The sequence below is a fragment of the Pseudonaja textilis genome, chromosome 2, assembly GCF_049901715.1.
Source record: "Pseudonaja textilis isolate UNSWEBS1 chromosome 2, rPseTex1.2, whole genome shotgun sequence".
NCBI lineage: Eukaryota > Metazoa > Chordata > Lepidosauria > Squamata > Elapidae > Pseudonaja > Pseudonaja textilis.
Genome location: NC_141991.1, coordinates 17,533,166 through 17,546,713, shown reverse-complemented (window position 1 = coordinate 17,546,713; position 13,548 = coordinate 17,533,166).

Below are 13,548 nucleotides of genomic sequence, written 5' to 3'. Positions count from 1 at the left end.
CAGGATTGCCTTGTTGGCTGGGGAGTTGAAGTCTACACAATTTAACATTGCCAAGGTTTAGAAACGCTGCTCTAGTCAATCCTGGTTAGTATAATGTTGAACAGATGTTTTTATTAGATGATGCCTACTAAGTCTCCTTCCAATTCTAATTCTATGATACATTGCCTCCATTTGCCTTAGATAATCAATGTTCTCTAAGCTGTTATCATATCTTCAAGAGATGACAATCCCTAAAACAGCTTACATCAGCTTTCTCTAGGTTTTAATGTTCCTAATGGGCACTTTTAGCCATGCTCACAGGGAATTCTGGGAGTTGCAGTGAAACAAGCCACATCCCATTGTTAGGGTGGGGAAGCCATTGAGGAGAATGATAGAAGATGTGAAGAGAAGTTGAGGTAGCCACTACTGCGGGGTGGGTTTCTACCGGTTCTGTCCACAACTGGTAGCTCTGAAGAACATCAGACATAGAACTGGCTCTATGTCGTCTGATGTTTTTGCCCACCTGCCCACCCAGGCTCTTACTTGATCTTTATTTACACTGCCAAATGAGGCACAGCTGCAGTTAAAAAAACAAGAAATGAGGGCTGTTTCAAAGGCTGCTTCTTGCCACGCAGCATGCTAATGACAATTAACAGACATGCGGGGCTCACAGCGGGCAGGGAAGCTCGTAAATCCCAAACTGGTAGTTAACCCTGTTGTATCCCACCCCTGCACTCCTGTCATGAGCAATGCTATGACAGCTGCAGTGCTATAAAGTGATGCAGCATTGGTTCTACTCCAGCATCAGCTGAGTCCAACACATCCAGAATGTGCCTATTCAAGAAAAGCTGGTCCTTGCCAAGAAATGACTGTCATCATTTGAAGCATGGTATTAAACAAGCCAAGGCTGCATACAAGGGAAAGATAGAAGACTGGTTATCTAATAATAATCTGAGACAAGCTTGGCAGGGGATTCAGCAGTTAACTAATTTTAAAGCACAGAAGGCTAGTATGGGTGGAAAACATGTGTTGGTAGAGGAACTAAACACCTTTTATGCCCAGTTTGAGATGAATCAACTGGAAGTGGAGTTACCATCACCACTACCATTGTTGACCGAGCATTGTGCTCCTCTTGTTGTGAAGGAGCATGATGTTAGGTGGTATAATGAAAGCGGTAAACTCTAGAAAAGCTGCAGGACCAGATAACATTCCTGGTTGTGTAGTAAAAGAATGTGCGGATCAGTTAGCCGGGGTGTGGCCTGAGATTTTCAATCGTTCTTTGCTACAGTCTATTGTTCCAACTTGTCTGAAGGCTTCTATTATTGTTCCAGTACCCAAGAAGTCACCTGCAAATGCTTTAAATGACTTCAGGCCGGTGGCATTGACTTCTGTGATAATGAAGTGCTTCGAGCAGTTAGTTCAGAAATATATTATTTCTTGCCTTCCTGTTACCTTTGACAATTATCAGTTTGCTTATAGAACAAACAGATCTACTGAGGATGCTGTCAATACTGTTCCTCATACTGCCCTATCTCATTTGGAGAAAAAAGGAACGTATGTCAGAATATTATTTGTTGATTTTAGTTCTGCTTTCAACACAATATTACCCCACAGATTGATGTCTAAGCTTAAAGATCTGAAGCTACCGGACTCCATATGTTGGTGGATTCTGAATTTTTTATCACATCGTTCACAAAGGGTTAGGATGAATGAACATATCTCTTCTGTGAAGATCCTCAATACTGGCACTCCTCAGGGCTGTGTATTGAGTCCACTTTTATTCACTATTTATACGTCTGATTGCACCTCTATTCATCTGAGTAATAAGATCATTAATTTTGCAGATGATACAAGGTTGGTGGGGCTCATTTCTGACAATGATGAGTCTGCGTACAGGGATGAAGTTCGTCAGCTGTCCCTCCGGTGCAAAGTAAACAATCTTATTTTTAATATAAATAAGATGAAGGAATTCATAGTGGATTACAGGAAGAGCAGTTTGGATATCCAGCTGTTGTATATCGATGGTGTTTTGGCAGAATGTAAGTTTTTAGGTATCACCCTGAAACAAGATCTAACATGGGGGGCAAATACTTTAGCCCTAGAAAAAAAGGCTCATCAACGACTGTATTTTTTAAGACTTTTAAGATCACAACAACTGCCAGAGAGTCTGTTGGTTGCCTTTTACCGAAGCTCTATAGAGAGCATTTTATCTTATTGCCTCTGTGTGTGCTTTAGGAGTTGTACAGAGGCGGAGAAAAGGGCACTCCAAAGAGTGATAAAAAGGGCACAAAAGATCAGCGGATGTCCTCTTCCCTCATTGGAGGATTTGTATAACATGGGATGTAGAAGGAAGATACAAAAGCTCTTGAGAGACCCTTCGCATCCAGGCCAGTCGTTGTTTGAGATCCTGCCATCAGGAAGACGATATAGAGTGCTGAAAGCCAGGACAAGTAGATTTAAATATAGCTTTTACCCAAGTGCTGTGATCAGGTTAAATGCAGAGTTATGAATCTGGTGGTCTTAACATATATATATCCTGGTTGTACAGTTTTTAACTGTTATTTGTTTTAATTTGTTTTACATTGTTATTTGTATATGTCTTTTGGTGTTGTTCAGTTGTATGTTGTGAAAGAGCACCTTATTTCGTTGTTTTCAGGTTTCTGAGTACAATGACAATAAATTTATCTTATCTTATTTATCTTATCTTAAATGAGCAGTTCTTGGTGCTCTCTGAGTAGCTTGTTTTCTTGTACAGGTTTCATTATCCAAACTAGGTAACACCATCAGTGCTAGTGAGAGCAACCTCCCCGCCCTCCCCGCTTTACTGCCATTGCTGATGTTACCTGGTTTGGGTAATGAAACGTTTGCAAGAAAACAAGCAGGCTCAGAAAGCACCAAGGACCGCTCATTTCAACCCTGAGCTACAAATATTCTCCTTTATTCTTGCCAAGAAAGCCCAAGCTATCTCCATTTCTGCTGTCTTCCCCATCATTCAGTGGGTTCAGTTATTTTTCTTTGTATATTTCTGTGGATAGCTTCACTTTTATTGGAAAAGGAATCTACAGTTTTGGAAATAGGCCCAATTTTAGATTGTTTCCCTGAATAAATAAATGAACAAGTATAATGCTTTGGACTCGTTTATTTAACTGGGTTTTCTTTATCTAGTTTGAGGGCTTGGGCATAGCGCTATTGTATTTTAGGTGATATTTATGCAGAAATTGTTGGGTATATGAATACACCAACTGGTTTGGGTGAATGAATATATAAAACCTAGGTTTAAGTGTTTGCAACTTTAAGCTAAAAACTGCAATGTCATTGCATAATTATGGGTGCGGTTGCAAGCTGCAATAAGAGGCAGTGAGAGACACGTAACACTTCCTGGTTTCTGATCCTGGTTTCGAGTTCCTGGTTCCTGGTGTTACTGGTCTCTGGTCTGTTTGCTGTCTGCCTGCCTACTAACTATATACTCCTGTATGAGATGTCTACTGTGCAAGATACTTCTCTCTACTGAACACAAGGACTGTTTGCTTGGTGAGCTGTTTCATACTCAGCATTGTATTTGAGAGAAAGGTATCAGAAGAAGAAGCTTTACAAGCAGATAAAGACATTGTATTTACTGTTTAAAAGACTAGGTAACTGGATTGATATACTGGATACTGACATATGGACTGAATGACTATTCTTAATCTCTGTGTGAATTAAATACCTATTTAAAAACCACAAACAGTGTTTTTTGTCTCAAGTGTATGTATACTCTTGGGCCCAGCCTCTCTCTCATTTGGCTGCCTGGCTTGACTGCTGCTGTGCACTCAGCTCGGGGGTTTATCCCCAAACACTAACATTGGTTATGGGCCCAGCAGTGTGCACAGTCTAGCTAACCAGGATATACCAGTGAGAGTTTGGTCAAGAGTTACACATTACTGTAAAGACAAACTGTTTGTTGAATAGTTATTTTTCTGCAGAGCAATGGCACAAGTAAATTTGCCAAGTCTGTCCATGATATCCAGGTTAGATGGAACAAACTATGTTTCATGGTCAATGAAATGTAGTTTACTGCTACGAAGAGAAGGTTTGTGGGACATAGTTACAAACCCACCAGATGTATCCAACTTGGATCCTACTGTTGATGAGGATGCCAAAAAGATACAGGACTATAAACAAAAGAATGAACAAGCTTTGTGCATCATAGGACTAACTCTCTCAGACCAGCAACTGATTCATATTCGTGGAGTGGATAGTGCTGCTAATTGTTGGGATAATCTCAAGAAAGTTTATGTTCGAGACAGTGTAGGAGCTCATATTAATCTTACACGGAAGCTGTTTAGAACACATCTTGAGAAAAATGGAGACATGTTAACTCATTTAAACTGTATGAAAAGCATTTTTCAAGAATTACAAGAAAAAGAGCTTATATTTAATGAGTTGCAACAAGTATACATTATACTGTCTTCTTTGGATCGAAGCTATGATGATTTTGTGACTGCATTAGAGGTATTGCCAAAAGACAGTTTATCAGTAACTGAGATTACCGGCAGGCTATTAGAAGAAGCCAGGAGAAGGTTTGAACGTGACCAACTGAGAGAAGATAAGCCTAATAAAGAAGAGAAATTATCTTCAAGGCTGGAAAGAAATCAGCTGTGTAAAGTAAAGCACTCGGAAGAAGAGAAGTTATCTTCAACGGCATACACAATTAAAAGGTGTTTTAATTGTGGAGGCAGAGGACATTTGGCAAGATTCTGCAGGAAAGGAAAAAGCCAGAATGTAAAGAAGCCAAAGAAATCCTTTGAACTGGCCATGCTTAGCAATTGTGATATAAAGAATAATAAGTGCATACTGGAAAGAAATAACAAAAAGGTAACTGCAGCTTTAAATGGAACATTATATGTCTTACATGATAGTAAGAAAGGGGAGGCACAAACTGTATTTAATAATATCAAGCCTCATGATGAATGTATCCATTTATTGCATAGACGTTTGGGGCATGTGAATTTTAAAATGCTAAAACGTACAGTAGAGTTATCTGAAGGAATAAGGTTAAAACCCTGTGATAAGTATTTGCGTTGTAATGTCTGTTGTGAAGATAAGAGTAAAATATTGCCTGCAAATAGGCTAAATGGTTTTAAAACTAAAGAACCTTTAGAAGTAGTATTTGCAGACATTATTGGTCCAAAGAAACCCAGTATGGGGGGTGCTCAATATATATTGAGCATTATGGACCATTACTCTAGATATGGGTTTTGCTACTTAATGAAAAGCAAAACTGAAACATATCAACATTTCTTCAACTGGTTAAAGTTTGCAGAAAGAAAGGCTAAAAGGCAACTGATAACCTTGGTGACAGATAATGGTACAGAATTTGTTAACAGCAAATTCCAGAATAGATTAAAGGCAGCTGGAATAGCTCATAAGACATCTGCACCATACAGACCACAGCACAATGCATATGTTGAAAGGCGAGGCCAAACTCTGCAGGCAATGACCCGTACTATGTTAACTGATTCTGGGTTACCTGATTCTTTGTGGGGGGAGGCTGCAATGTGTGCTAATAATTTATTGAACAACGTGGTTAACTCAACTACTGGTGAAATCCCATTCACCATGTGGCATGGCAGGAAGCCTGATCTGAGTTACCTGCACACATTTGGTGCACCAGCATGGGTGCATATCCCTACACAACTCAGGCGTAAAGGGCAACACAGAGCTAAACAATTTTTCTTTGTTGGTTATCAAGCTAACCATAGGGCATATAGATTTTGGGAGAAAGGCACATCTAAGGTGTTATGTAGTGCCAATGCCCAATTTCTAGAGCACGCAGGATGGGATAAGTTAGAGCAGGATAGCAATAACGAGGTGATTATTGAATCACATAGAAATCCCATTAAGTATCCCTGTAACTTTAAAAATAATGTAAAGCAAGAAGTACAGGAAGAAGTACAGCCCCTAGAGGAAGAAATAGCTGAAGATGAGGAACAGGTAGTAACTCAACCAAGCCCAGTAATACCCAGAAGGACTACACGTATTTCTAGACCGCCTGAAAGATACCAGGCTAATACAGTGTGCCAGGAAAATAGAACCCCAAAATACTGTGGATGAGATTAAAATATATCCTTCTAAAGAGAAAGAAAAATTGGTATGCAGCAATGAATAAGGAATTGAAATCCTTGAAAGATATGAAGGTATATGAAAATGTGAGATTACCTAGTAATGAAAAACCCATTGGCTGCAAATGGATTTTTAAAATAAAAACAGATAAGGATGGAAACACGATCCATAAGGCAAGGTTAGTAGCCCAAGGCTTTAGACAAAGTGCAAAAGACTATGATGAAGTATTTGCACCTAGTCTGAAAGCAGCAACTTTAAGGGCAGCATTAGTGTGGGCAGCAAGCAAGCAATATATAGTTAACCATTTAGATGTGGAAACTGCTTACTTGCATGCTCCACTAAGACATACTGTTTATATGAAAAGGCCTAATGGATTTAAAGGAGACAATAATAATGATAATGATTGTTGGTTATTAAAGAAGAGCCTTTATGGTCTTAAACAATCGGGCTATGAATGGAACCAGTATATTGTGAAGGAACTGACCAATATAGGGTTTAAAGCTGGTTTAGCCGACCCATGTCTATTTAAGAGAGAAAAGAATGGGAAAATATCATTAATATTGTTGTTTACTGATGATATTGCTCTGATAACTAAGACTAATGATGAAGCAAATGAAATAATAACATCATTAGCCAAGAAAATAAAAATCAAGCAATTAGGGGAGATAAAGAGATATCTAGGATTGAATATATTGAAAACACAGAAAGGGTTTAAGATATCTCAGGAAGATAAGATATCTAAATTGCTATTAGATTATAAAATGGAACTTTGTAAGCCTGCAAAGACTCCAATGAGTCAGGATATTTGCAAAATGGATACACAAAGTCCCAAATTTGATAAGGAACTGTATCAATCTTTGATTGGTAGCTTATCATATATTAGCAATTGGTCAAGGCCAGATATTGCTTTTAGTATTAATCAGCTGGCACGACACAATAATGACCCGCTTCAATGTCACTGGATAGCATTGAAGAGAATCTTAAGATATCTTAAAGGTACATTACACCATGCACTGTATTTAGAACCAAAAGGAGATCTCATATTGAGTGCTTATGCAGATGCTAGTTTTGCAGCAGAAAGAGACACAAGAAAGTCGACTTCAGGAACAGCCATAATGCTGGGTAAGACATTAATTGGCTGGAAGTCAATAAGGCAACAGCATATAAGTTTGTCTACTATGGAGGCAGAATTCTCCTGTTTATCTTTATTGTGTACTGAGTTAATTATGTACAAACAAATGTTGAAGGATATGGGTATAACTGTAAATTACCCTATAGTTGTACATGAGGATAATCAGGCAGCAATTCAAATGGCCACAAGTATTGCAGTAAAAACTAGGAACAAGCATACAGATTTGAGGTATCTGAATGTAAGGCAATCTGTAAATAGTAAAATAATACAGCTAGAGTACTGTATGTCGGAGGACAATATAGCTGATAATTTTACTAAAGCCCAAGGTGCCATCAAGCACCTAGAGAGTTGTGAAAAATATGGGTTCAGATTGTAAAGGCATTATATATTTATGTCACCCAAAAGGGGAGTATGTTGGGTATATGAATACACCAACTGGTTTGGGTGAATGAATATATAAAACCTAGGTTTAAGTGTTTGCAACTTTAAGCTAAAAACTGCAATGTCATTGCATAATTATGGGTGCGGTTGCAAGCTGCAATAAGAGGCAGTGAGAGACACGTAACACTTCCTGGTTTCTGATCCTGGTTTCGAGTTCCTGGTTCCTGGTGTTACTGGTCTCTGGTCTGTTTGCTGTCTGCCTGCCTACTAACTATATACTCCTGTATGAGATGTCTACTGTGCAAGATACTTCTCTCTACTGAACACAAGGACTGTTTGCTTGGTGAGCTGTTTCATACTCAGCATTGTATTTGAGAGAAAGGTATCAGAAGAAGAAGCTTTACAAGCAGATAAAGACATTGTATTTACTGTTTAAAAGACTAGGTAACTGGATTGATATACTGGATACTGACATCTGGACTGAATGACTATTCTTAATCTCTGTGTGAATTAAATACCTATTTAAAAACCACAAACAGTGTTTTTTGTCTCAAGTGTGTGTATACTCTTGGGCCCAGCCTCTCTCTCATTTGGCTGCCTGGCTTGACTGCTGCTGTGCACTCAGCTCGGGGGTTTATCCCCAAACACTAACAGAAATAATGAACATTCATAAAAAGAATCAAAGCTGTCAAAGAACACGGTGGTTGGAGACCATCAAAGCTGACACCAGCCATAGCATGGAAACACTTAAAGAAGTAACGCAAGATCAGAAGATGTGGAAAGATGCTTCCGGTTTGCAAGGCTTCGGCAGCAGCAGGGATTCGCGATCCCTGCTGCGCTCGCTGCCGAGGTGCCTCCAATCCATTTGGATTTGGAGGATATAGCTGCCCCGTAGAGGCAGCTGAAGATAGGGGGGACCCGGACAGGGGTTTGGGGGTGTCGCAGTCCCCCTCCCCAGCCGGCAAAACCCCCTTTTCCCAAGGCGGAGGAGCGGCGGTCAGCAATGGCCGCCACAAAGAAGCCTGCAGCTGGACAAGATTGTGCAGGAGGAAGAAAGTGGGAAGAGTCGCGAATAAGTGAAAGTGGTTTTTGCTGACCGGGATAAAGTAAGAGAAAGTACCCTGGAACTTGAAATTTGCCAAGGATAAATTGTTTCCAGAGAGATTTATAAGCGGCGAATGGAATTTTAAAAAGAAAAATTTTTTTTTCTTTCTTTTCACTCTCCTTCCTAACATGACAGTGGATGGAACCATAAGAGAAATCGGAAAACTTGCATTGGAGGTAACTAAATGCTGAAGGGATAAGGATTTCTGAATATATATTTTTTTTAAAAAAACCTTTTTTGCTGTGAATGGGAAGGGAGAGGAAAAAAAATTGGAGCAGAATTTGAAAATGAGGAGAAGATTGCCTAGAATTTTAAAGAGTTACTAAACATTAATAAGACTTCTAAAAGATATATTTTAAATGGAACTTTGTGACTAAACAGTAACCCCAGAAAGAGAAAGTGAAGAAAGGAGAAAATATTAAAAGAAACAGCTTATTTGGATTGTTTGGTGATTTTGGAATTTCTTAGAACTATCTTTGATTAAAAGCACTTGGGTGGTTGTTTGGAAAAACTTTTTCTCTCTACAATGGCATCGTTTGTGGATGAATTGAAATTTGAATACAAAAAATACAAAAAAGAAGAACAAGAAGGGAAGGATTCTCTTGGCACTCTCTTTCAATTTTTAGAAATGGCGGTTTGTACTTATGAAAAGCTGACTGTGCAACAGGATGACCGGGATGAAGAAGAAGCCATCTTTGATGAACAAGTGACTTTATTTGGGGAAGGAAAAGAGAAAGAGGAAAAGGAAAAGGGGACTTTAAGACTTGGGAAAACAACCAAAAAAAGAGAAAAAATAAGGTGAAAAGTAGATACTATGTTAGAAAACGACAGAAAGGAGGAAAGCAGAAGAAGAAAAGGGAGGTAGAGAGACAAGGGGGTAAAAAGGGCAAGGAGAAGAATAAGCAAGGGAGAAAGGAAGGGATGAGAAGCCTCTGGTGGGGAGCAAGATGCAAAGAAACAAAATTCTTTTAGAGATAATAGGTAAACTTTATTGAAAAGGGGATTCTGGAAAGGTACATAAGATTGTATTTTTATATTTGTATTTAGAAATAATCTTAGCAAATTAGAAACAATATGTAATTTAAAATGTGACAAAACATTTAGTGTAATTTAGTAAAATTTTTGTGAAGAAAAAGAAATCTATGAAATAAATGAGAGAATCGGAGTAGGAGAAGGGGGAACATTTTAACGAAATAATGATTTAAAATATGTGATGTGGGGGGGAAATAACTATGGAAAGCATAAGTGTTCCCATAAAGGTATGATATTTAATGGAAAAATAATGTGTAAAGTGTTTAAGATATAAATATCAATATTAATGATTAGATTGTGTAACTTTAGTGAAATCTTTTGTGAAGAAAAAGAAGGCAATGAAACAAATGAGAGATTTGAAGTAGGAGAAGGGGGAACATTTTAATGAAATAATGATTTAAAATATGTGATCTGAGGGGGAAATAATTATGGAAAACAGAAGTGTTCTCATAAAAGTTTGATATTCAACTGAAAAGTAACATGTAAAGTGTTTAAGATATAAATAAATACTAATATTAATGATTAGATTTGTATTGGCATTGATAATAAAAAATATTGTATAATTTTAGAATGTACCAAACAGAATCCCAATGTAAGCTATGAATTATATTAAGTATTATAAATGTAGGGGAAAGAGATAAAGGCGTCATACTCCAATTAGTGTATAGGAGAAGTTTTGCTCAAAGAAGAAAGATAAATGGATAGCTGGAAATAGAACAGACAAAGAATAATAAATATTATGATTTGAATTGAGATGAGATAAATAAAATAAAACTAAGAAAGTTTAAAAGAGATGAGAAGCTATATAGAAAATTGAAAATGGTAATAAGATATGGAATGGTATACAAAATGAATATGAATTTGAATTTGTGTCTGTACGAAGAGTTGTAACCCGGGACTAAGCAACTTTCAGAAAAGATGTTTTTTTATGTTTTATACGTCTTTGTGTGTTTATGCTTGACTGAGTTAATAAAACCTTGGAAGAATGTTAGAAGAGGATAATTGAGAATAAAAGATAGAAGAGAATAAAACAAGTCGGAGGAAAATATAAGAATAATGAATAAAAACATATAAAATAGATAAATATAGAAAAGAAATATAATTGAATAAAAGTAAAGGGAGAAATAATGAGAAATTTGAAAGGATATGTATGTGTTTATCAGGAAATGTGTCAATGTTGTATAAAATAATGTTTTATTTGCTTTGTTAAAATTTACAAATAACTTTCAGAAAAGAGGTTTTATGTTCTTATGTTTTGTTTGTCTTTAAAAACTAATAAAATTTGTTAAAAAAAAAGATGTGGAAAGACCTGGTCGACAGAATGGCCAAGAGTCAGACACAACTGATTGGATAACATCACAATCATTGAATATTCAGAAGGGTTCACAAACTCTTAAGTACCATTGTTTTCTCTTTTGGAGTAGACGTTCATTAGACACAGCCCAGAAAAAGTCTGAAAAGTAGAAAGGCAGGAGATAAATGGAATCTACTTTAATTCAATCTAATTTACCCAGTACTGTTTACAACCTCTCTCCCTATCTTATACCTTATATCAATTTTTGCTTGTTTGTTTTAATCCCACTCGACTTTCATGGGATCTTATCAATGCCATCCAATCAAGATATTTTTGGACTTCCTTTTCCTTTTAATGCATTTTTTCTTTTGTTACCCTGCAATTTGATCTCCATAATATATTCTCTCGGACTAAGTAAGCCACCTCAGTGTACTTCCTTTAAGTCAATTCCTTTTGCATTCAGTTTGTGCTGATTTTTGATCTTATCTTTCTACACATCAGGCCTATGATGGCAATATGAAAATTTTGAAATGTTTTGACATCTGGTCTCTCTCTCTCTCTTAGAGATAACTAAGGAGGGTAAAAAAAAAATGCATCAAAGACAACCGAATTTTCCTGAACATGCCCAATGTAGGAACAGCAATGTTTTGATGATCAAGAATCACACTTAACACTTTTAATCTCTCTCCTCTTTTGCCCCATTGTTGGGGAATGACACAAAGTTAGTGGGTCGGGACTGCTCCTTTTCAACACTGGTTTTGGGGAAGAAGTTGAAACTGGGTTAAGCTTAGTTTGGGGCTTGGACTTGTTCTAACATGATGGGTTGTCCCAAAAGTGCTTTTCCAAAAAGCAACTGGACTTTGATTTATTTATTTTTCTTGAAAACCATTCGCTTCTCATCTAAGAAGCTTCTTCTTGGATCAGAAGGAAAACATTCTCAAGAAAAACAAAAACGAAGTCCATTTGCTTTTTGGAAAAGCACCTTTGGGACAACCATGACCTGGACGATTGAGTATCTTCGTAGACACATGGTGTCCAACTCCCAAAATTCCCAAGCAGCATGCACAGCTGCACAGATGTTGAAAAACAATGAAGGATTTTGCTCTGAGCTTTGCCTGAGTCCACTTTCTTTAAAAGGTGGGACTGGCACCAGAACATTGGGACATTTGTCCAGAGTTGCAGTGCCTAAAGCAGAGAGGAAGCGATAAAGTATCCATAAGCCAACGGTAAAGTAACCATGGGTATATTCTTAAGCACAAATCTGCTGTGATGAAGGCATCTTTGAAGATCTAGCTCAGTGATGGCTAACCTTTTCAGCTTGGTGTGACGAAAATCGGGAAAAAGTGTAGCCTTCCTCGGGTCGTGTGTCACTTCAAGAAATATCAATAATTTGGTTTATGACGGACTGGGCTGGGGTGATCACACAGGGCTGTGAAACTCATCTCCCTGGTCTCAGGGCTGCAGGTGCAGGATGTGGGGATCGGAAGGCTACCTTACAGGGCTGTGAACCTCATGGATCTCCTTTCCTCCTGTAGCGTTCCTGAGGTAATGAAACTGACAAACCTCAGTTTATGGCGGTTAAAACTGGTTCTCTGCTGCAAAGATCTCGCGGCAGCGGTGACACCATGCCTCCACGCAACAAGCAGGGAGCAGGGATTGGAGCAGAGCACAGGCAGCCTCTAAATGTGCAGGTTTTCCCCACACCAACAGGCGTGTCAGTCAAAGTGCCTCGGCGTGTCACGAGTGACACGCGTGTCACAGGTTAGCCATCACTGATCTAGCTCTTGAAGAAGATCTGGCTTTCCCCCCCAGATCTTTGGAGAGTAGGGGAGGAATCCCTCTTGGATTTTGTACATTTGTTTCCCCCCCCGCCCCCATTTCTTGTCATCTTTTATTATTATTTTTGTCTCTTGTGATACTTTTGGAAAACGTGTTTTTACTTCTGAGTCACCTCAAAGTTGAGTAGTGTATACATTGAATAAATGGATGGGTGAAAGTTGAGGGCTTGATTGTCTTCTCTCCCCAACATTTTACAAATGAAAATAAGACCATCCTTGTAGCAACTCTGAAGGATCACACGCAAGATAGCTCTTCAAGTTAGTTTAGGTTAACCTATTGATGGAGCTCCAATCTTTTGAATGCTTTTGACAATAATTTGCTCTTTACTTGATTTTAAATACCACAGTAAGCATTATTCCCCACCAAAAAAAATAATAATAGGAGAATGTAATTACCTGACAAATTGTGCTATGTCATGGTTTATTTAACTGCAGTTTGTTGAAAAAAATACAATTGTTTGGTTTGGCACAACACGCTAAAGTATATGTTACAGTCTGCAAACCACAATAAGCTAGTTTGGGATATCATGCTAGGGTATAACCTGTTTTGTTTTGGCATGGCTTAATTATGCTAACTAAACCAGAATTTCAGAGTAGCTGATGCAATCATTTTGTGCATTCTTCTCAGCTTCCAACTCTGGTTTGTTCTGGAGTAGACAGAAGCTAACATTAACTTCAGAGGAAG